This window comes from Anabrus simplex, chromosome 2 (genome assembly GCF_040414725.1).
Source record: "Anabrus simplex isolate iqAnaSimp1 chromosome 2, ASM4041472v1, whole genome shotgun sequence".
In the NCBI taxonomy this organism is placed as follows: Eukaryota; Metazoa; Arthropoda; class Insecta; order Orthoptera; family Tettigoniidae; genus Anabrus; species Anabrus simplex.
Window position 1 is genome coordinate 616,916,563 of NC_090266.1, and position 26,119 is coordinate 616,942,681.

Genomic DNA, 26,119 nt, shown 5'->3' on the forward strand with positions numbered 1-26,119 from the left:
TTTGGGTAGGTTTTCTAAACATCTGATATTCAAATACTGAGAGCAAACTGGAACGTTATTGGACGTGCTTTGTTTACTATCAGCACAAACAAGGTTGTTAGGCAAATTAGTCAGTATATTGCATCAGTTGACAATGGAGTTTTGAGGCACTATTTGATTCAAACATGGATAGGATGGATATTTTTAGACTACATCAACAGACCTGTTTGTTTTTAATTGTAAAACCAAATACAAATGGAACATAGACAACCAATAAAACTTTCCTGAAGATCATCATGTAGTATTTGTACGTCAAACTGGTGATTCAACATTTGTGTTTCTAAAAAATTTTAATTTGTGATATAAACACGTATAGAACATCATACTATTATATCTTTCTATTTCATCATCACACGCCGTTTATCAATTTTGTGATTCATTGTGTTTGTGAAGCGTAAGAACCACGAGAACCTTACAACCATAGATTTTAGATTGTATTTTTAAGTGCATTTCATGATTATGTAACTCTAATGATCTAGATATGTTAAGAGGTTTTTGAATTTGTGAGCTGAAGAAGAGAATTAAATGTTCTCAAAACATGTACTCTTAGAATTAATGTAAACAATCGTGATTGTATATTTAGGTAGGCTACTGACAGGGTGGATCCAGTAAAAGAAAAAGAAACACTAATTGTAACAGTCGATATGAACAAATTGGACCAAAATGGTCAAAATTATGGATTCATACAGGAAATGTATTAAGAAATTTGAAAGGGTATGACAGTTACTTTTAAAAGTGACACCAAATGGGGTAGGGTTGCAGGAATGTTTGATAAAATAAAAGGACAAACATGACATTTTGAAATCACTGTTTTGTTTGTTATCATACAACCTTTATACAACTATTTGTACGTATCGTACAAGCTATTTAACATTCTTTAAAATAGTCTCCTGAGTTGTCCATGGTTGGTTACCACGGATGAGGAAGACAGAAAATACCATCGGCTGCATGGGATTTGTCTTTGTGCACTACCTTGCACTCACATCAGGATACTTGTACAATGTCTTATTTGTTGGTAAAGCGTTTCTTTCACAATGGCTACTTCACTATGAGAATAAGATCAAAATCACATGAATATTAAGATGTACGAATGCTGCTCGACTTGGGTTACTTCCATTACATATCACTCCCATCAGACACCTGATTCAGAAAGTGCGATCACGGTCAGAATGATACACCCAAACCCCATTTGCCAGCAACATTACAAAGTTCATGTAATGTACTTGCATATGTATATATCACATGTTTGGTGCTGACAAATTTTCAGGAAATAAAAAAATCATTGCCATGACTTATCACTAATCTGTTGCCTAATAAATAACAAGGACTGGAGTTTTCTTAAGGTGAGTTTATACTTCTTGATGCTAATGTAATAATTATTTCTTACTTCAACAATAAGTAATAAGTAAATTGAAAAATAAACTCCACTCTTCACACAATAAACTTTTCATACAGAATTACAGGGTGTACTTGTCATTTGCTGGAATGTGATTAAATTGTTGTTTTATTTCCAAAATATAGCAGAGAATTATAGTTCTTATTCATAGGGATAAATAATACACAACTTCAATTTGATTTTCAACAATACATTCTTGTTTATCACAAGCATTTTCGTTCTATAATAATGTAATATTAGATATGCACCTGTGTGCTTTTCTTTTACTCTCACCACAACAGTGTAACAGCAAATCAATGTGCTGCTTCCATCACAAGTCATTCCATAGCGTCCCAAGGGCTGAGTTTTGTGAACTGCATGTCATCTCTCGCTCTATCCAACCAGTGTGTTTCAGGTCGCTCTCGATGTCGGCGACCCTCCACGTTCAGTTGAAAGGCAGTCTTTGCAACTGAGGTTTCACTGCTACGGAGTACATGCCCATACCATCGCAGACATAATTCACACATTTTCTCTGTGATTGGGACAACCTTGAATTTCTTCTGCACAGCATCGTTCCTGATATGGTATAGTCGAGACAAGCCATTGGACCACCACAGCATCTTCATTTGCATTGCATGAAATGCCTGTTCATGCTTCAATGTTATAGGCCAGCATTCAGATCCATAATGGGCCACCGGTAGACTTTACATTTTAGATGCAATAGAATTTTCTTATCGTACAGGATTCCAGTAACTTGGTGCAATTTCAGCTATGAGGTGCTGACTCTTGTCTTGACATCAGGAATTGTACTGCAGTCGAAGGTGATACACAACCCTAGCTATTTGAACTGGGTCACTTTATTAAGTTGAGCCCCATCTACAGTGATCGTGCAATCAGTTTAGTCACCGCATTCCAGGTACTTCGTCTTCTTCAGATTTAATTTCATCCCAAATTCTTCAAGACGCATCTTCCACTCTGTACTTGCTGTAGGGGGTAGTCAAAGATAAGGGTTTAAATCTCTACAATTGGGGAAGGAGTGAAAGTTCACTAACATTTGGAATTAGAGGGTTGGAACCAGAGATTTACAAATATTTTTTTATTAAATTTAAACATTGTAAAAAAGGAAAAAGTAGTGAATATAATAATCTTAAATACTTGACATTAAAAAAGCCATGAAAGGCAATTACAAAACAGTTGAATAGATAAACTTTACTAAAAGCCATGAAAGGCAATCAAGAAACAATTGAATAGGACAAAGTCCTGAAATTGAAAAACAGTTAAGACTGCGTTAATTCTTACGAGAGTGCCATAAGGCAATTGAACAATATTCAAACAAATTGAGACTCAGCAAAATATGTAGCAAGGCTGCATTCAAAACAATTAGTCACTAGTGACCACAAAGTTTTTATGGAGAATGTCCTTTATGTTAGGTTTCTCACCTTTCTACTTGCCCTTAGTCTGGAGCAGTCCCAAATACTCCAGCTGCCGACGATGCTTAAATTGATGCTTCACCGATTCTATTCTCTTCCACAAAATTGGAAGAGATTCATCTCTTCTCCGATTAGGCAGCAAAGGAAAGGACGACGTAAGTTCACCTATTAAAAAAGAGCGGGAGTAAGGGGAAGCAAATCTCGAGGGTCTTACGACATAGGAGTTAAAAGTCTAGAGTTTACTATGCCTTCAATGTTAATAAGTAAGGAATTAAACTCTTCATAAGAAGGAGTTGAAGAGCGAAAGACTCTTTTTAAGTGTCGTTTGGTAAGCTTAACATAAGATTCCCAACGGCCAGCATGATGAGCACCGTAAGGAGGAATAAAGTGCCATTTAAAGCCTTTAAAAGAGGCAAAATTAGACATAGATTCCTTAGCTGCGGAAGAAGTAAGAGATTGTTTTAATTCTTCAAATGCTCCAAAAAAGTTTGGGAGTTATTGAAGAAAACTTCAGATGGAAGAGCTCGACGTGAGGAAAAACTGGAAAAGGCGGCTAAAAAATATGAAGTGGAGGTGCTAGTAATGAGCTCCAAATGGATAGCTCCAGTGACCATACAAACAAGGTAATACAATATAAGCTTTACCCAAGTCTGATGATTTAGATTTAGAAGATACAAGACAATAATGAAAAGGTCCAGTATAATCAATGCCAGTTAAGACAAAAGGGCGAGTGGATTGGGATCTAGAAGAAGGAAGATCTCCCATAATTTGAGAAAAAAAGACCGGTTTAGCACGAAAACATGGAATAAATTTCCTTACAACCAAGTTTATTTCATGGACTCCATTAGTGGGCCAATAATACTCCCTGATAAGGTATAATAAGTTTTGATTACCTACATGAAGATTATTTTAATGGAATTGTCTTATAATTAATTTTGTCACATGATGTTTTATCTTCCGATAAGGAAGCAGAAGATGATTGACCACCAACTCTCAAAATATTATTCTGATCTAGATATAGAGATAAGGATATCAATTTACTACTTGGATGCAAGGGGAGTCCTTCAGTTAATTTCTGAAGTTCTTCCGAAAAAAACTTCTTGTTGAGTTAAAAATAACACTTTAATAGTGTGACTCCATATTTCAGATGTGGTCAGGTAGGGTTGTACTACCAGTGGTTAGTCAATAACTAAATATTTCCACCTAAGAAAGTATGCCATTACTCTGACTAATTTGTAAAAGGTAGTTGGTGGTTCATGTTTGTGGGTTACTGTAGTCACGTCCTAGTTCGTGAACCATGGGAAACGGCTGAGTGGCCTAGTAAGTAGTCCTGAGAGTCGGGATACCAGTTGCTATGAAATGGGAGTGGGCACCTCGGACATATTCTGAGTCCTGGCCCTCCTTGTGCTCAGGCAGCTAGGACTATACAATCCACCGGTGGTCCATAACCCGTTAGAGGAGAGATCCTCACTTGGACTATGTGCAAGTAGGGTAGCATTCTGCTTCATGAATTTACCGGGCTCAGAACATTTTAAGCAAGCCTCGGACCTATGGGAGTAACGGAGTCCCACTCCCATTTGACAGGCGAGGGACTCCTTGGAAACAACTTGGCGAACAAAATGGAATTCGATGGGGAGCTATCAATATTAATGGGGGTTATGGAAGAAAGAAAGTAGAACTGGCTGAGTCAGCAAGGATGATGCATCTGGATGTGCTAGGAGTAAGGGATATTCGGATAAGGGGAGATAACGAGGAAGATATAGGAGATTATAAAGTGTACTTGACGGGTGTTAGAAAGGGAAGGGCAGAGTCTGGGGTAGGGCTCTTTATCAGGAATACCACTGCACGCAACATTGTTTCTGTTAGGCACGTAAATGAGTGAATGATGTGGGTAAATTTGTCAGTTGGAGGAGTTAGGACTAGAATTGTGTCCGTGTATTCACCATGTGAGGGTGCAGATGAAGATGAAGTTGACAAGTTTTATGAAGCATTGAGTGACACTCGTGGTCAGGGTCAACAGCAAGGATAGAATAGTGCTAATGGGCGATTTCAATGCGAGAGTTGGGAATAGAACTGAAGGATATGAAAGGGTGATTGGTAAATGTGGGGAAGATATGGAAGCTAATGGGAATGGGAAGCGTTTGCTGGACTTCTGTGCTAGGATGGGTTTAGCTGTTACGAATACATTCTTCATGCATAAGGCTATTCACCGCTACACATGGGAGGCTAGGGGTACCAGATCCTTAATAGACTATATCTTAACAGGCTTTGAATTCAGGAAATCTGTTAGGAATGTACGAGTTTTCCGGGGATTTTTCGATGATACAGACCACTATCTGATCTGTAGTGAACTAAGGATCCCTAGGCCTAGGGTAGAGAAAGTGAAATCTGTCTGCAAACGAATAAGGGTAGAAAATCTCCAGAATGAGGAAATTAGACAGAACTACATGGATATGATCAGTGAGAAGTTTCGAACAGTAGACAGTAAGCAGGTTCAGGATATAGAAAGTGAATGGGTGGCATACAGGGATGCTGTAGTAGAAACAGCAAGGGAATGCCTAGGAACAACTGCGTGTAAAGATGGGAAAAGGCGACCATCTTGGTGGAATGATGAAGTGAGAGCAGCTTGTAAACGTAAAAAGGAGGCTTATCAGAAATGGCTCCAAACAAGGGCCGAGGCAGACAGGGAAACAAATAGTTGTTGAATCCAAAAAGAAGTCATGGGAAGATTTTGGTAACAACCTGGAAAGGCTAGGTCAAGCAGCAGGGAAACCTTCCTGGACAGTAATAAAGAATCTTAGGAAGGGAGGTAAAAAGGAAATGAACAGTGTTTTGAGTAATTCAGGTGAACTCATAATAGATCCCAGGGAATCACTAGAGAGGTGGAGGGAATATTTTGAACATCTTCTCAATGTAAAAGGAAATCATCTTGGTGGTGCTGTGAACAGCCAAGCTCATGGGGAGGAGGAAAATGGTGTCGGTGAAATTATGCTTAAAGAAGTGGAAAGGATGGTAAATAAACTCCATTGTCATAAGGCAGCAGGAATAGATGAAATTAGACCTGAAATTGTGAAGTATAGTGGGAAGGCAGGGATGAAATGGCTTCATAGAGTGGTAAAATTAGCATGGAGTGTTGGTAAGGTACCTTCAGATTGGACAAAAGCAGTAATTGCACCTATCTATAAGCAAGGGAACAGGACGTATTGCAACAACTATCGAGGTATCTCATTGATTAGTATACCAGGCAAAGTATTCACTGGCATCTTGGAAGGGAGGGTGCAATCAGTCGTTGAGAGGAAGTTGGATGAAAACCAGTGCGGTTTCAGACCACAGAGAGGCTGTCAGGATCAGATTTTCAGTATGCGCCAGGTAAATGAAAAATGCTACGAGAGGAATAGGTAGTTGTGTTTATGTTTCGTAGATCTAGAGAAAGCATATGACAGGGTACCGAGGGAAAAGATGTTCACCATACTGGGGGACTATGGAATTAAGGGTAGATTATTAAAAGCAATCAAAGGTTGACAATTGGGCTTCAGTGAGAATTGATGGTAGAATGAGTTCTTGGTTCAGGGTACTTACAGGTGTTAGACAAGGCTGTAATCTTTCACCTTTGCTGTTCGTAGTTTACATGGATCATCTGCTGAAAGGTATTTAATGGCAGGGAGGGATTCAGTTAGGTGGAAATGTAGTAAGCAGTCTGGCCTATGCTGACAACTTGGTCTTAATGGCAGATTGTGCCAAAAGCCTGCAGTCTAATATCTTGGAACTTGAAAATAGATGCAATGAGTATGGTATGAAAATTAGTCTCTCGAAGACTAAATTTATGTCAGTAGGTAAGAGATTCAACAGAATTGAATGTCAGATTGGTGATACAAAGCTAGAACAGGTCGATAATTTCAAGTATTTAGGTTGTGTGTTCTCTCAGGATGGTAATATAGTAAGTGAGATTGAATCAAGATGTCATAAAGCTAATGCAGTGAGCTCGCAGTTGCGATCAACAGTATTCTGTAAGAAGGAAGTGAGCTCCCAGACGAAACTATCTTTACATCGGTCTGTTTTCAGACCAACTTTGCTTTACGGGAGCGAATGCTGGGTGGACTCAGGATATCTTATTCATAAGTTAGAAGTAACAGACATGAAAGTAGAAAGAACGACTGCTGGTACAAACAGATGGGAACAATGGCAGGAGGGTACTCTGAATGAGGAGATAACGGCTAATTTAGGAATGAACTCGATGGATGAAGCTGTACTCATAAACCGGCTTCGGTGGTGGGGTCATGTGAGGCGAATGGAGGAGGATAGGTTACCTAGCAGAATAATGGACTCTGCTATGGAGGGTAAGAGAAGTAGAGGTAGACCAAGACGACGATGGTTAGACTCGGTTTTTAACGATTTAAAGATAAGAGGTATAGAACTAAATGAGGCCACAACACTAGTTGCAAATCGAGGATTGTGGCTACGTTTTGTAAATTCACAGAGGCTTGCAGACTGAACGCTGAAAGGCCTAACAGTCTATAATGATAATGTATGTATGTATGTATGTATGTATGTATGTATGTATGTAGAAAATTGAAGAAGTATAGGCTGAGCAAGCGATACAACGAAGGCAGAAATGGGTTGACGCACTTCAAGTGTCTCATTAGTTAAGTTAGAAGCAAAAGATGGCGAAGAAACAAGATTGCATTAGCCAAGAAGGCCCATGCCAATATAATGAATGATTAGCTAAGTAATACAGTGAACAACCTCTGGAAACAAGATCGGTGGGATTCTCAGATGAAGAAACATGATGCCACTGTGAAACAGTAGTATGAATTTTTGTAACCCTATTGGCTACAAATTTTTGCCAATGAGAAGCTGGCTTCGCTATCCAGGATAATACTGTTATGGAGTTGGTCCAATAAAAAACTTGATTTATCAAGATCTTCATATTTGGCTCTAACCTTTGAGCTAACTCTACAGCAAATAAGGCAGCAGAAAGTTCTAACCTTGGTAGAGAAACAGTTTTTAAGGTGATTTGGCACAAATTAAATTTGAAAAGGAACTATCTGATGAATCATCTCTACAGACAATATAAGCACAACTATATGCTTTCTCAGAACTCTCAGAAAATAAATGAAGTTCCAGGCTTTTTACAGGAAAGTATTCAATTAGTATTCTAGGAATAGAAATCTCAGAGATTTGTAAAAGATTATCCATTTTTGTAGAAAGTCGGAGGGAACTGATTCATCCTAGTCAGTCTTTAATAGCCACAACTCTTGCATAAAAAGCTTAGCGACAACTACTATGCGGGCTAAATATTGCAGTGGATCAAGAATTTTTGAGATTTCAGACAAAATCTGATGCTTAGTTTTAGGGGTGTCTGAAGCTAGATTGACCTTATAGACAAAGAAATCTGTTTGAGGACACCAGTTTAAGCCTAAAGTTTTTACAGTGGTATCATCCTGAAAAAACTCTATCAATTCTAAGGCTTTATCTTTAGAAGAAAAAGAGGACAAAAATTCTTTAGAGTTCGAGCACCATTTATGTAATGAAAAACCACCCCCTTTTAACAATTTCATCAGATCCTGAGATACATGTACAGAATTTTCTACAGAAGGAAAAGATAAAAAATCATCAACATAAAAGGAAGAACAAAGAGCTTGCTTGGATTCAGGGTGAAACAAATGACCATCAAGTTCAGCTATGTGTCGTAAAGTTCTTATAGCTAAGAACGCACAGGGTTTTACCCATAAGAAATAGTCTTGAGGCAAAAAAAACTTACTGGGTTTTTATTATCACGCCAGAGGATTCTCTGTAAATCTCTCTGTGCAGGATCTACCAGAATTTGACGGTACATTTTTTCATTGTCAGCAATGACACCAATAGAAAACAAACGAAAATTAAGAAGAACGATGAATAAATCAGTTTGAATAGCAGGACCCGATAGTAAGGTGTCATTTAAAGAAAGGCCCTGAGAATATAAAGCTGAACCATTAAAGATGACTCTAATCTTATCTCGAGCTACCTCATCCTTCCAAATAGGATGGTGATTAAGATAAAACTGGATTTTGAGGTATAGAAGAAAATAGATCCTCAGTTTTTGAAACCACTTCCATGTGATTTAATGCCTAATATTCTTCCATGAACTCTATAAATATTGAGTTGCTCACTTTTCTTATTCTGGTCAGAGGATTAATTTGAACTTTTTAATTGTCTTTACATTTTGTACCATTAGGGGCCGATGATGTAGATGTTAAGGGCCCTTTAAACAACAAGCACCATCATAAAATATTGAGTTGTAAGTTGATGATCAGTTCAAAAAGTTTTTCTACAGGAAAGTGCCTGCAAAGCCCAATTTTTTGTTCCAAACAACAAAGGAGGTTCAGCTATACGAGGAAGCTGAACTATAAATGTACCTTCTGAATTGCATAAAGTAGTTTCTTGAAATAAGCTTTCACAAAACTGTTCCTCTTGGGAATAATGACTGGTTTTAGAACTGTGATTTTCTAAAGTCCAGAATCGTTCTAGATCTAACTGGGTATTAGCCTGTACAAAGTGACATTGGGATTTGGAGTGCACCCTATTTTTTGGAAGACGTCCTGTTAGGATCCAATCAAGTTTAGTCTGACGGGCAAAAATGCCAGGCAAAATAAAGACCTTTTCTGCTAAAAATACTTTCAAGAACATGTCAGCACGTAATAAAAGATTGACCGCAGAACTTTCGAAAAAAGAAGGAACCGCCAACTTAACATGATCAGAAATAACCCATTCCTCTATGTTGAATGAAGTAGAGGGGGTTATTACTACCTATTGCTCCAATGACCAGACAATTGACATTGAAGGAAAATCCTTCTTCTAAAGAGTCCTTAATAGAAAGTCTCAGAAAACTAGGAGCCTTATAAACACTCTTGTTAATGTACATGTGATTAATCTCATATTAAAACCGTATTGAAGATGTTATATATTAAAATTATAAAATTCTTTGATTTATTGGGTAGGTGGTTATAAATAAAATAATTTTAATATACTCTTATTAATGTTGGTGACCTCTAGTTGGAATTTTCTCAACCCCCAACTGATTTATTAAACTTTCACTTATAAAATGATGCGTAGCAGCATTATCCAGCAGATATCTAGCTGGTATCCAATATCCTTGAGCATCTTGCATCTCCCCAATACTTGAGAAGCTTTCATAGAAGTAGCATTTTGAGTAAAAGTTTGCACACTAGTAGATGGAGTACTATTCTGAATTAGGGTGCTGGGAGACTTTTTAGGACTTAATCTATGTATTAGAGAGTGATGTTTTGTTCCGCAATGAACACCGAGGCGTGAAGAGCCGCACTCATTTAATAGGTGGTTAGCATATAAACAATTAAAACAGCGTTTATGTTCTTGAAGAACTTTGCGCGTCTCATCTATAGTCAATGCCTTAAAGTTTGAACAAGAATAAAAGGGTGCTTCTCTGGACACAAGGGACATTTAAGAGCTGAAGATTGAATGGTGAAAGGTTGAGTTTTGGGTAACACTTTAGAACTAAATTTGGCAGATTTATAATCATCTTGTGATTTAGTAATTGAGCTATTATTACTTAGTTGGACATTAATAGCAGATAGAATCTGACACCATTTTTTAAGAAATTGAATAATGTTCTACTAGGTGACTATTCTCTGGATTGAAGTTTCCGATTCCCAAGCGTTAACTGTATTGATATCAAACTTGGAAGATATTAAATGAATTAAGAAGGTATCCCAGTATTGAACTGGCTCATTCAAGTTACATAATGCTCTTATGTGAAACTCTGCAGTATCTAATAGAGTTCTAAGGGTGGACAAATTCTCTGGTTTTAGAGTGAGCAGATTAAAGAAGGCCTGCATATGATGCTGAACCCTTAAGCGGGAATTGTCATACCTCTCCTTTAAAAGTTCAATGGTTGTAGTATAATTACTACTAGTTAATGTTTCAATAATTTTAGCAGCAGGGCCACGAATTGAAGACCGTAAGTAATGGAATTTTTGTATATTGGGTAGAATCTCATTTTGATGGACTAAGGATTCGAAAAGTTCGAAAAAAGGTTCCCACTTATTCTCGCTCTCGTTAGATTGAGGTAACTCAATTTTGGGTAAACATGCTTGTGAAATATTTAAAAAGAGCTTTGTGGAAGAATTAGGTGTAGAGTTCAAAGTTTCTTCAATTTTTTTAGCCTTATTAAGTCCATGAATTATCTTTACGGCATTAGCATGTCCTTTTTTATTATTTATAAATTTCATTTTCCGTATTGACAGATACAAAGTATAGATAAGAAATGTGTTTTTCCACCAATCAATACACAATTTATTTTAAATAGATTAAACTAGTACCGGTTTCGGCTCTTTAACGGCCATCATCAGCTAGTACATGATTTGTTTCCAGCCATTAGACAATTCACAAGTTGTTATTGTATTAGACATCCGGATGTCTAATGGGGGATGGAAATGTATACAGTAGCATGTAATTAAAATATCAGTAGTCAAGGTAAAAAGTTACAATAAGTTAGAACATGAGTATGTAGAACATATTAAAACATATGGGCCACAATATAAAACACTTAAAAAGTTTTAACACATTAAAATTCGGTATGTATAGGTAGACACTTGTTAAAATTTTTAGTTCATGTTACATAGATTCCATTCTTCTGTCTTCTGTGTAGTTCCTTTGCTTCTATGTTATGTTGATTTTAGCTGTGTGAGGTAATCTTCGAGAATGTTCAGAAGCTGGTATGCGTCATATTGATATGGACCTTTGTCATGAAGAAATTTTATTGTGTTATATATTCCAACTTGTGATGTACTCTGGTAAGTTTTAATATAGTAAAACAGCAGGTCTTGAATTTGAATTTAGAAGTAGTTGGTGGCAACACCTCTCTCGTCTACGTTTGTGGTTGTAGTCTGTAAAGATAAGGTAATATAAGTATACCGGTGGTGTATTAGCATGTCCCTCGAAGTACAAATTGTCAACATTCTCTCTATCGCTAGCCTGCTCGGGATAGAGTATCTCTAAGTTGGTTTGAGTTCAATCATACCGACTATAAACAGCCTCGTAGCTTTTAAGTCTCTGGATAAGATTATCAAGGTTACCTGTATCATCTGTCCAAGTGGACAGAAACTTGAGAGAGAGAGACAACTGGCCCGTATATGCTGCGCGTGTTCGTGCTCAAACAAGTTTTTCGTCAGGCGGCATTTTGTATGCAAGAGGATCTGGGTCAGCTCCAGACTGCATCAGTAATTAACTGGAACTTATCCCGAACAGACAAGAAGAAGTGCTGTAACAGTTGTGAATGGAGATTAGTTTTGTATCACAAGAAATAGACCTATGGTTCCTGTCCAGGTTTTGGCACCAAAAATTTGGATGGAGGGATAATCGAAGATAAGGGTTTAAATCTCTACCATTGGGGAAAGAGTGAAGGTTCACTAACATTATTTTGGAATTAGAGGGTTGGAACCACAGATTTACAAAAAATATTCTTTTATTAAATTTAATCCTAGTAAAAAAGGAAAAGTAGCAAAATATGTAGCAAGGCTGGATTCAAAACAGTTAGTTTTTACGGAGAACATCTTAGATTAATTTTAGCTTAAACAATAAAATGTGCCTGTCCAGCAAGCATATTCACAGAGGTTTTGAATTCTGACGCGTGGCTGAACTATGTAGACAGGCTCTTGCACAGGAGAAAATGAAGTTTGGCCATCGCTGAGTAGAAGTGTGCTGCTCAGTAATCGTGTGGGCTAAGTCAACCCTAGTTGTCTTTCTTGCTGACTCCTGACATTGTCTTAGTCAGCTCTGTAGCTGTTTATGGAGTGGCTTAGAGTTGCAGCGTTCTGGCAAGGGCTGGATCAGCCAGAGTTGTCAAAAGTTGTCCAGTTGTCATGCTCAGTAGGTCAGGCGCAGTCCTTATATTGAGAGTAATGCACGGCGAATAACACTGTAAAACATAACACTAAAAGAAACTAATTTTAAATTACAGACCAATAATAAACAAATAATGGGAAAAACCTTGTGTAGGCCTTAAAAGAACAAAAACTCAATAAGTAATAGAAAAAGTAAATAACACTGCAAAAGAAGAAATAATAACCACAGAGGGTTACATTACATCTTTCACAGCCAGTAACAAGGCAAGTTGCCGGTGACGTCATAATGACGTGGACAGAAAGACCTTGAACAGAGGGTAGACATATTGAACCAGAAACTTGTGCTACAGTCTAAAGTGAATCACTGAAGGAGCAGGGTCACAGAGGGGAAACTCTAAAGAAATGATTAAGGCATAAGATAAAAAATGTATGAAACTAAACTGAAATTTTAATAAGTGATGTAAGGTAATTAGAGCATCATAATCATGATTTAAATGAATAACTACAATATATTCATGGAAATACCAACACTTGCTGTTCGAGGCCTTCACATTAACATATCCACAAAGACACACACGAAATGCTGTCAGTTGGTACAGTCATTTATTCACATCTATTTACAAATTAAACACACACATAACCTTAATCACTATTTTCACAAACAAAACACTCACATCACAAACCGCCATTTTGACAATTACCTATCACTGCACATGGAGACTGCAACCTTAAACACAGTTGAAACAGATGACTGCTTAAAAGCATGTCACAACACGTGGTCACAAGTATAACCTGTTAATTCATAACTCTACTGGACAATAACTCATCTCTACCACCAAGACTGCATCTTTATATATGCCTGGCCAGACTTCTAGAAAGATACATTACCAAAATACCTTCTTATAAATTCTCGAGTGTATGACAACATGGTTATAATGTCCAGAATATTCCACAGAGTTCACGTTTACTCAGTACCATTCTGGAAGTTGCAGTGTGTTTCACAATTTTGTAGTGGATTACAAATTATATATACAGGTAAGAATAAATTATATACAGGTTCTTACATTAATTGAACTGATGTAAATGTCTATATACAGTGCATGTTTCATGACATAACCTTACAAACAACGCGATCATATCATATGTACATATGATGTAATAATAATACAAATACTAAGTGTATGTACACACTTCATAGCCTTACATTACAAGTAATAATAATAATAATAATAATAATAATAATAATAATAATAATAATTGTACCGGGCGGTACACCTCCACACCGCTAATTTAAAATGTGCACCTGTTGAAACTCCTCTGCTGGAGGAAGTCTGAACTTTATGGACAGTATTAATTTTCAAGTTTCTCAGAAGATGTCTCTACCTGGAAATTTTGGAGTTTTTGAACTGTGTCATTTTCGACGTATTTTTGTTTTGCTTGTAGTAAGAAGTGTGAACTTTCTCTTCTAGAGGACACTACTGAAGATCAACAATAGTGCACCCTAGTGCGGAGTGAAAGAACTATTTTTTTGGAGAAGTTCTTATTTCAAAAGTTTGTTTCTTGTTAAATTTCTTTCTGTTATTGTTTAAGTTGGCTGTATACCCCTCTTTTTCCCCTTGTTTTAGATTTATCCAATCCCGAATTTCTTTTAGTAATTTCCGACCAATTCGATGTATCTTCCCCCAACTTGGATATGTTTCTGTACCCTAGCCAATAAAGTGATTGTGGGTGGGTGTTCTCTTCCCTAAAACGCCTAGAACCTTCCGCGAGAGTATTTAAACTGCTGATTTTTGGGTCTCCGGGCCACTTCTGTTCCATCTTTCAGTGTGTAAAGTACATAGCAGGGGGCGGGAAGCGCCTCTTTCTTCTCCAGCTGTTCAACACCAGGTAATGGGCTCTTAATAACTTCTTTTCTTGCTAGGTTGGCAGTTTAACTCTCGGAGCGGGTTCGAAGCGTTTCCACCATGTAACCTTTTCCTAAAATGTAACCAATCTTTTCATCTATTCTCTTTTAAAGCTGCATATTGGGATAGAGAGTGCTAACCCTCTCGAGCTCCCACTCACATTGTTTTGAGGTGAACTTATTTTCTCAACCTATTCTTCGTTAACGTAAAACAAATTGCTCTTTTCTAAAGTCACCTCTGTAGTATGGGATTAGCCCTTGCATTAGTGGCCTAGAGCCAGATTAGGTTTTAAAAACAAGTGTATTAGGAGTGCAGATCGCCTCCTCTCAAATTTTTATTTTAGAGGTCATGTAATTGCCCCTTTTCATTTAATAGACCTCAGTAGGTTGGGTATTTTACCCCTGTGTCTATGTCCAGTGAGGACAACTCGAAGGTGGAGTTTGGTGTGGCCTTTGAGAGGCTTAAAGTTGAGAGTGTGTGGCTCTTTTGAAAATTGAGTGTTGTATGCCTCGTATAGGCTTTTCAGTGTAATTTGGAGCAAGGACTCCTAGGCATGAATGGGGTTTTCTGCCCCTCTGTTGAAACTTGTGTTTGGGGTAAAACTGAGCTGATTGCCCAAGCATTGTGAAGTCAGGGCGCGAAGCCCAAATCCTGTAAATATTGTAACTACCATTTGGACTTGCTACTTTGTACCTGCCATGCTTGTTATTTCTTTGTTTTTGAAAAGAAAATATAACCTTGTTAAATTTTACATTAACTTTGATTCCGTAGTTTGAGACCCGTTCACGCCCGCACCTTCTTTCACCTCTACCTACCACTAAAACACGGTAACAAGTGGTAGCAGAGCGTGGTTGAATGGGTCTCAATTTAGCCCTTTTTGACGGTTAAACATTGTTTTATTCCGAACTCTAACAATTTTCTCAGTTGCTGGAATTTTTTTTTTTTGAGTTTTTCAAAATTGTTCTGTCATCATGCCCGGACCTCGCGATGTTCTCCATCTTAACTATTTGCGCAAAGAGGAGTTGATATATGAGTTAACTATTAGAAATGTGCAATCTGGAGGCACGGTTGCAGTAGACACAAACAAGCTTAGAGAGTCCCTTGAATTGCCTATTTCAATCCCCACCTTGGGAGAGAAAGAAGTTGACGACTCTCTTTCCACGATCATTTAAACCTAAGAATTTCATTTTTTGTCCGTATTGAACTGAGAAGGATGATAGGAAAAACTTAAAACGGTCCACCTTTTCAATACAAAAAGTTATATTTTATTTATAACATGTATTTGTACTTGGAACTAGTTTCGACGCTGTGTTTGCGTCATCATCAGCCAAAATGGGAAACAGGCAAGCATGTAGGCATTTATGTTACACAAGGCGTTACATTAAACAATACACATCTTACAAGGAGATAAAAACAGGGACGAATATAGGAAACAAATGAATCGTTGAGAAAACAAAAGTTATACAAATTAAAAATAACCTTAACCACACATCTTGCAGTGCGAAAGTGTTCTTCTTGAATGATTCCTGAATGTAAAACACACGCGCACACATTTCTGAGGAGCCAGCAGGCAGGACAAAGTAAAGTGAAACCTTAAGAGTTCTTCTGAGAAGAGTTTATCATTTTTCTATGTTCCAACTAACTAATGAAGTCTCCCTTGAGTTCCTGATAAACATATACAACAGGAAATTCTCCTTCACTCTCCACACTAGCTATAAAGAACAACGGTAAAATTTTAAATATTGCGCAGAGACGTGAAAGCATGATTTTGAACATGATATAACTCCTTCAGATAACCCAGTTTTTACACAAGGTGTTACATTAATTAATACACATCTTACGAGGAGATAAAAACAGGGACGAATGTGGAAACACATGCATCGTTGAGAAAGCAAAGTTATACATATTAAAAATAAGCTTAACCACACAACTTGCAGTGCGAAAATATTTGCCTTGAATGATTCCTGAATACAAAACGCACGCGCACACACTTCTAAAGAGCCAGCAGGCAGGAAAAAGTAAGGTGAAACCTTGAGAGTTCTTCTGAGAAGAGTTCATCATTCTTTCTATGATCTGACTAACTAATGAAGTCTCCCTTGAGTTCCTGATAAACATACACAACAGGAAAATTAAACAATACACATCTTACAAGGAGATAAAAAACAGGGAAAGTTATACATATTGAAAATAACCTTAACCACATATCTTGTAGTGCGAAAATATTCGTCTTGAATGATTCCTGAATACAAAACACACGCACATACATTTCTGAAGAGCCAGGAGGCAGGAAAAAGTAAAGTGAAACCTTAAGAGTTCTTCTGAGAAGAGTTCATCATTTTTTCTATGTTCCGACTAACTAATGAAGTCTCCCTTGAGTTCCTGATAAACATACACAACAGGAAATTCTTCTTCACTCTCAACAATAGCTATAAAGATCAACGGTAAATTTCATTTTAAATATTGTGTAGAGACGTGAAAGCATGATCTTGAATATAATATAACTCCTTCATTTAACCCAATTTTTTTTTTTTTTTACACAAGGTGTTATATTAAACAATACACATCTTACGAGGAGATAAAAACAGGGACGAATGTAGAAACAAATGCATTTTTGAGAAAGCAAAAATTATACATATTAAAAATAAGCTTAACCACACAACTTGCAGTGCGAAAATATTTGCCTTGAATGAATCCTGAATACAAGATGCACGCACACACTTTCTAACGAGCCAGCAGGCAGGAAAAGGTAAGATGAAACCTTAAGAGTTCTTCTGAGAAGAGTTCATCATTCTTTCTATGTTCCAACTAACTAAAGAAGTCTCCCTTGAGTTCCTGATAAACATACACAACAGGAAATTCTCTTTAACTCTCAACAATAGCTATAAAAGAGCAACGGTAAATTGTATTTTAAATACTGTGCAGAGATGTGGAAGCATGATCTTGAACATGATATAACTTCTTCATTTAACCACCTTTGAAAGTTTCTCTCTATATTACATAGCTTCATTAACAACCATTCTGTAGATGCACAAATATTACTGGGCTAGCATCTGTAGTTAGTTTTTTTGATGAAAATGATCCTTCTCCTAATCAAATTAAGCGTGTGCAAGCCAGGCTATATCACTTTTCAAATAGAGTTAATGATCTGTTGTCTCTGAAGTTGAATGACGTTCAGAGGAAGGAAGCTAGTACGCTGCTTGAAAACATTTCTGAATTATCTAGCAAGGTCACTCAATTGTTAACTGGGGAGGTTCCTCCCAAAACTGATCAACCCGTCACGGTGAATGTAGGTAGCGAGGAAGAGCCTCATAAGGGAGAAGTCAATAGGAAAACCATTGCTGCTCAAACAACCTCTGCCCCATTGGACGAGTCTGAACGCCGTAACTCATTAAATAATGTACGTTCTGAATTAACTACCTTGCCATTGAAACCTTTACCTACTATGTCACCCGGGTTTAGTAGCTTGCCTCATCCATTGGCAATGTTGCTCAGAGGTATCTCTAAGTTTTCCGTTAATACCACCAGTGACGTAATTTCATTTTTAAGATTTCTAGTTGAATTTCAGGATCATGCCCTTGTTTTTTCTCTTTCTCCATGTCAAATTTTGCAAATTATCTATCCGTATGCTATTGGTATTCTCTCTGATAAAATCGTAAGAGCCATTGCCGAGCAATCATTTATTGAGGATTTCCATGCCCACTTGCTAGCTAACTTCATCCCTGCTAGGGCCAGGTCCTCCCTTATTCAGAAGTACTATTATCGGGTACAGCGCTTGGATGAAAACTTGGCAGACTTCATCCAAGATATTAAGTTTTATACTAGGGTGTTTGCTCTTCATTTCCCTGAGGATCAGATTGTACAAGCTATTGTGGAAGGGATTTCACCACCCTACAGGTCATATTTGTGTTTCGCGGCGTGCCCGCAAACTTTCTCGGAAGCATTGGCCGTCTCAGCGGAAGGAGTCAGATACGCCGATTCTTTGCGTGTAGCGAAAGAACCCCCGCCTTCCTTTAGTAATACTCGGCCTCCACTGCGCCGATCAGTCACCCCTCGTAAATGTTATGCTTGTGGGTCGCCTGACCACCTGCGCAATAAGTGTCCACTGATCAAGTCGAGTGGGACAAGTAATGGGGCTGGTTCATCACAAGGCCGTTTTAAATGTGGGGCTTTCTCACATATCGCCAAGAATTGCCCAAATTCGAATAGCACCCCCTCCTGCTCAACTTCTGGTGCAAATTCCACCTATGCCAATAATAAAAAGTGACTAGTGGCTTCGGCTGAGTTGACTAATCCATCTTCCCGAGACTCAGCCCCTAGTAAACAGGTTGTAAATTCAGGGAACGAGCAAATTTCAAATGCATCTTTTGAATGTCCCAAAGAGTGTCTTAGGATTGCGGCGGATTCCCCCGCACCTATTCCTTTTCTTAAGATTGAGTTAAACAATGAGCCTATAACCGCTTTATTAGATTCAGGCAGTGTCTGTTCGATTATTTCGACTGAATGGTATTCTAAATTGAAATCTGTTTGTAAACTACCTGACTATGTCTCATCTCCTGTTCTATATGTTTCGGCTAATTCATCTCCATTATAAATTCTAGGTTCCTTACTGGTCAAAATTCGTATTTTTAAATTTACATGGAAAACCAAACTGTTTGTGGCTAAGCACTTGTCTTGCCCCATCATACTGGGAGCGGACTTCATTTCTCACACTGGTCTTGTGCTCGATCTTCAGAGTAAGTCGTGCACATTCAAATTTGCGTCCAATTGTAACATTCCCTTGTTAAAGTGTAATTCTGTATCATGTTCATCTATTTCGCCTACCCAGGATGAGATGTTGTTAGACCTTAGACATCTACCTGAGGAGCGGGCTGATAGTATTCGCAAATTGTGTCAGTCCTTTCCGGAGGTGTTCTCTGATACTCTTGGTGTTACTGACCTTATTGAATACAAAATTGAGGTCACGGATTCGATTCCTGTCCGTTTTCCACCTTATAGGCTATCTCCACCTAAAATGAAGGCTCTGAAAGAAATTATCGATCAGATGTTGAAGGATGGTATTATTAGGCCCTCTAAGTCAGCGTATTCTTCGCCTATTTTTCTAGTCCCGAAACCCTTTCAGGCCTGTCATTGATTACAGGGCTCTCAATCGGAAGGTGGTGTTACAATCTGTGCCCCTTCCCGATCTTCATTCTTGTTTTTCATGGTTTCGTAAGGCCAAGTTCTTTACTATCTTGGACTTGAATCAGGTCTATAATCAAATTCCCCTTGCCGAAGAGTCTAAACACCTTACAGCGTTTGCAACGGACTGGAATTTATATGAATACAACCGCGTGCCTTTTGGGCTCCCCACGGGAGCAGCTGTACTCACTAGGCTGCTAGATAGGGTCTTCTCCGACATCAAATTTGAATACTTGTACCACTACTTGGATGATGTCGTCGTATTTTCGGAAACCTTCGAAGAACATCTAGATCATCTGCGAGAAGTTCTCAATCGCCTTCGTAAGGCTGGGTTAACTGTCAAGTTGTCCAAGGTTGCCTTTGCTAAGCCCTCTATGTCATTACTAGGGCATATTGTGTCACCTGATGGTGTTGCAGTCGATCATTCGAGAACACAGGCCATCCGTGATTTTAAACCTCCCAAGGACATTAAAGGCATCGCCAGGTTTATTGGTATGGTGAATTTCTTCAGAAAGTTCATTCCTAATTTTGCTAATAGAGCGGCGCCCTTAAACCTTCTTCGTAGGAAAGGCATCAAATTCGAGTGGGGACCTTCTCAACAAGCCGCTTTCGAAGATCTTAAATTGGCTCTCTGTAATGCCCCTGTACTTGCTATGCCTGATTTCTCGAAGAAATTCATCGTCCAAACTGACGCGTCGTCGTCAGCAGTAGCTGCAGTCCTTCTTCAAGAGACTGAACTAGGGAGGCGACCCATCGCCTATGCATCTAGGACCTTGTCGGCTCAAGAAACCAAGTATTCCATCTATGAGCTCGAAGGTTTGGCAGTCTTATTCGCCTTAGAAAAGTTCCGTCTCTATCTGGAACACGTCAAATTCGACCTGGAGACAGATAATCAAGCCTTAAGCTGGGTCTTAGGTAGGCCGCGTCGTACTGGTCGTATAGCCCGTTGGGCCATCCGTATTTCTGCCTTCCAATTCGATGTCAGGCATATCAGAGGTACCGAAAATGTTGTTGCTGATGGACTCAGTCGTATGTTTTCTAACGACGTCGAGACCCATGAACCGGTCGACAGTTGATCACCTCCCGAGTCCATACTATCTGGTGTTAATGCCATCTTAACAGATGCTCCCATGCTTTTTAGGGATATTGAGAAATACCAACGTGAAGATCCGACGCTGGCTCCGATAATGGAAACCCTTTCTTCTGGGGAACATGTTGTCCCTTATGTTCTGAGGAATGGTGTTCTATGTTGCCCATCGAGGCATGATAAGATGATGAAAGTTGTCGTTCCAGCTGTTCTTGTACCTATGATCTTCAAGTATTATCATGAGACCCCATTAGGAGGGCATCTGGGTATCTTTAAAACTCGTGAAAAGATTCGTGAAATGTTCATCTGGAAACGTATGGACGGTGAAATCCGTGAACTTGTAAAAGCTTGTAAATCTTGTTTGCTCAGTAAACCCACCATGTCCACCAAGGTAGGCCTTTTGTCTTCGCATCAAGCGTCGCGCCCCATGGAACGCCTGTATATTGATTATGTAGGACCCTTCCCCCAGTCAAAGGGAAATGCTAACAAGTTCATCTTTGTATGCGTAGATGGCTTTACTAGATTTTCCTGGTTATTTCCGACTAAGCTGGCTACCGCTCAGTCTACCATTACTTGCTTAAATTCTATTTTTGCTTCTTTTGGTCCATGCCAATATATTGTATCTGATAATGCTAAGGCTTTTACATCTAATTTATTTCGTAAATTCTGTTTTGACTTGTCCATCTCTCATGTAACTACTTCTGCTTATTACCCTCAACCATCTCTGGCTGAACGAGTTAACCGTAATCTCAGGTCCGCACTTATTGCCTATCATCATGAAGATCATTCCAGGTGGGACACGTCCCTGCATTGGTTAGCTTTTGCTTTGAATTCGGCGGTTCATGAATCACATAAATTTACTCCAGCCTCGTTGATGTTCAAGTTTGTTCCCAACACGCCGCTCTCTAGCCTCTGGTCTCTGAGTGACATTCTACCCGAGACAATAGATCCGGACAACATTAAAGATCTTTGGAAGAAGGCTAAAGCCAATCTTAAGGTGTCTCATGAAAAGGTTAGGGAAAGGTATGATCGTGGACAGAGACCCACCCCTTTGAAGGTAGGTGACCAAGTTATGGTCAAGAACTTTGTTCCCGCGGGCAAGCTTGCCCCCAGATTTCATGGGCCTTGTATCATTCTCGATTTTCTTACGCCGGTTAAATTGTTAGTAAGCAATCCAGCCACCGAGAGGATATTTAGGGTTCACCTGTCCCAGGTGAAACCGGTGTAAATTTTGTGTCAACTTGCTTCATATAATTTGATAGGAATATGAAGGTTATATTTTTTTTTGAGTTTCCACTCTTAAGGCATTCTGCTCCTTCTATTTTGTTTTATATGTAAGCATTTTTTGTAAAACCTTCCCCGATCCGTTAAACTGCCATTCTGTCCTTACCATGGCCATTACCACGCTCCCGTCTCCTGCTATACACACTGTGGCTTGCTTAGATTAAATGCCATGGATATTTGCACGCCGCTGGCCCCTCTACCCCTCCAACAAGCCTGTGCCCTCAAAAAAAGATGATGGTCCAACAAAATTCTGCCGCCTAGTTTTAATGTTTCAGTGCCCCCGCAGCCGCGCGGCGCCGTGCCGCGACTGGGTTTAAGGAAGGGCCCCCTCGGCCCCAGCGAGGACGACATGTGCACGGCGAGCCGGAGCTCTCCTCCCGGCCTAGGCTGATGTGCGGCGCACGACCTGCTACTTGCCCGCAGCCTGTATATGTTCACCGCGGGCGCGGCGTGCTTCAACACCTCTGCTCCCCTCATAGTGCGGGCGAGTGGTATCTCAGGGTACTTGAGGGGTCCGAGCGGCCTCCTTTGGACGCAAGCTGCAACGGCCGGTCTGGCCATCCAACTTCATCAACATCAACTACATGAACAGTTACTATAAGCAATGACTACACTTGGGAATTCAACAGCAATATTTGGTGGACATTGCAAAATTTTTCATCACTTTTAAGTATTAAAAGTTTATCTTCAGAATTCAACTTCTACAAACATAAAGACTGTACTTCACCTGCAACAACAAAATTTTGAAACTGAATCAAACCAAATTAAGAAAATCTTATAAATTTTTTTGGCAATTAATCTCCATATCTACATCAAAACTTGGACCTTGTTTTCAAACAATTTCATGTGTCACCCCGGGAGGAACTTTTGGGGGTGGAGGTCTGTACCGGGCGGTACACCTCCACACCGCTAATTTAAAATGTGCGCCTGTTGAAACTCCTCTGCTGGAGGAAGTCTGAACTTTATGGACAGTATTAATTTTCAAGTTTCTCAGAAGATGTCTCTACCTGGAAATTTTGGAGTTTTTGAACTGTGTCATTTTCGACGTATTTTTGTTTTGCTTGTAGTAAGAAGTGTGAACTTTCTCTTCTAGAGGACACTACTGAAGATCAACAATAGTGCACCCTAGTGCGGAGTGAAAGACCTATTTTTTTTTTTGGAGAAGTTCTTATTTCAAAAGTTTGTTTCTTGTTAAATTTCTTTCTGTTATTGTTTAAGTTGGCTGTATACCCCTCTTTTTCCCCTTGTTTTAGATTTATCCAATCCCGAATTTCTTTTAGTAATTTCCGACCAATCCGATGTATCTTCCCCCAACTTGGATATGTTTCTGTACCCTAGCCAATAAAGTGATTGTGGGTGGGTGTTCTCTTCCCTAAAACGCCTAGAACCTTCCGCGAGAGTATTTAAACTGCTGATTTTTGGGTCTCCGGGCCACTTCTGTTCCATCTTTCAGTGTGTAAAGTACATAGCAGGGGGCGGGAAGCGCCTCTTTCTTCTCCAGCTGTTCAACACCAGGTAATGGGCTCTTAATAACTTCTTTTCTTGCTAGGTTGGCAGTTTAACTCTCGGAGCGGGTTCGAAGCGTTTCCACCATGTAACCTTTTCCTAAAATGTAACCAATCTTTTCATCTATTCTCTTTTAAAGCTGCATATTGGGATAGAGAGTGCTAACCCTCTCGAGCTCCCACTCACATTGTTTTGAGGTGAACTTATTTTCTCAACCTATTCTTCGTTAACGTAAAACAAATTGCTCTTTTCTAAAGTCACCTCTGTAGTATGGGATTAGCCCTTGCATTAGTGGCCTAGAGCCAGATTAGGTTTTAAAAACAAGTGTATTAGGAGTGCAGATCGCCTCCTCTCAAATTTTTATTTTAGAGGTCATGTAATTGCCCCTTTTCATTTAATAGACCTCAGTAGGTTGGGTATTTTACCCCTGTGTCTATGTCCAGTGAGGACAACTCGAAGGTGGAGTTTGGTGTGGCCTTTGAGAGGCTTAAAGTTGAGAGCGTGTGGCTCTTTTGAAAATTGAGTGTTGTATGCCTCGTGGAGGCTTTTCAGTGTAATTTGGAGCAAGGACTCCTAGGCATGAATGGGGTTTTCTGCCCCTCTGTTGAAACTTGTGTTTGGGGTAAAACTGAGCTGATTGCCCAAGCATTGTGAAGTCAGGGCGCGAAGCCCAAATCCTGTAAATATTGTAACTACCCTTTGGACTTGCTACTTTGTACCTGCCATGCTTGTTATTTCTTTGTTTTTGAAAAGAAAATATAACCTTGTTAAATTTTACATTAACTTTGATTCCGTAGTTTGAGACCCGTTCACGCCCGCACCTTCTTTCACCTCTACCTACCACTAAAACACGGTAACAATAATAATAATTCAAGCTCAATACTTGCATTATTTACCCGTGGGTGAGAGAATATTGTTTTCAAGTAATATCTGTTTATCACACTTACGTCAGCGTGTCTTGTTAGCTAGCATGACATAGTCCACATATATTGTCCATGGATGCCTATGTGTCTGAAGTCTTTGTGATAGACTTCTAATATATAGTAAGGTTTTCTTTTCTCAAAACCTGTATCAACACCTTCGCTTCCGTTGAGGGGTATGTTCGTTTAAGCACACTATCTTCTGTGGTCTGTGGAAGAGTAGTCATTTAGTGCTCATTCAGTGTAGTGCGCTCTGATATACTTGTGTTTTTGGAGACCAGAAGGGTTCCACCTAGAAGTTTCTTTTTCCTTCCAGTAGATTAGAATATCCTCTTTTCTCAACACTGTGCAACCCTCCCTTTGTGTTCTTTTACTTGTTCTTTACAAGTCAGTTCTGACACTTCTCAAACTGATTGAAATTGCAAGTGATGGTTGTTGTGTGGTAGACAAAGCTTCAAACGAGTGCATTTTGTAGTAACAAGAATGATTCAAGAAGAAGAAATGTGTGATATAATGTTAGCTTCAGATGTCACAACACGTGGTCACAAGTATAACCTGTTAATTCATAACTCTACTGGACAATAACTCATCTCTACCACCAAGACCACATCTTTATATATGCCTGGCCAGGCTTCTACCACATTCCTAATTAAGAAAATGATGTGAACTGGAAAAGAATTATAGTAATCAAATTTACACAATTGTACAGTATTGTGATTACTTGGGTAGTTAAAGCACTAGAAGGGTGAATAGTAATCTGGACAGGAACAGTGACAGTTTCTCCTTTCTGCTCAAGTGTTATGCTGTTGTTATGTACAGTGTTGTATGGGTCTACTCCTATGTTATTTCAGAATAGGTATTTACTTCACTTGTTCTGATACTCAAGACCAGCAGATATGTGGGGAAAATAATACATGAAGTACTATATCAGCAAAGAAGAATCCACATGTGTTTATGCCAGATATGGTGGCATTGTACAGCTTTATTATATACCAATCATACATCAGTGTGGGAATACTGAAGAAGCAATAAAGGGGAAAATTTCTCCCAAGCTTCACTTTCCTAATTAAGAAAATGATGTGAACTGGAAAAGAATTATAGTAATCAAATTTACACAATTGTACAGTATTGTGATTACTTGGGTAGTTAAAGCACTAGAAGGGTGAATAGTAATCTGGACAGGAACAGTGACAGTTTCTCCTTTCTGTCGTGCATCAGTTCTAATACTTGACATACGTACAAGTGTAAAAAAAAAAAACCCCAGTGAGAAAAACTATGTAATGTCTTTTGTTAATGTTTTTTTTCAATAATTATTTCTTTAATATGCACTAATGTAGAACTCAGCAGTCAAGAAGGCGGCCTTTTAAAAATGGCTGGGCCACAGCAGTGGCAAGCTGCTCAGGCAGCTGGTAGCAAAGATGTTAATGACTATAAGTCTTTGTTAGTGCTGATATTGCCATTGGAGAATTATTTTCCCATTTTCAGATAAATAATGATATTACTTCAGTCTTAATTCCTTCTCTAGTGAAATGATGT

At 38.8% G+C, this 26,119-nt stretch overlaps 1 protein-coding gene across 2 annotated transcripts in view; it reads left to right on the top strand.

The window, feature by feature from the left end:
- The window catches only part of dop (microtubule-associated serine/threonine (MAST) protein kinase dop), a 578,024-nt gene that overhangs the window by 419,372 nt on the left and 132,533 nt on the right, over window positions 1–26,119 (top strand). The window lies entirely within an intron of this gene.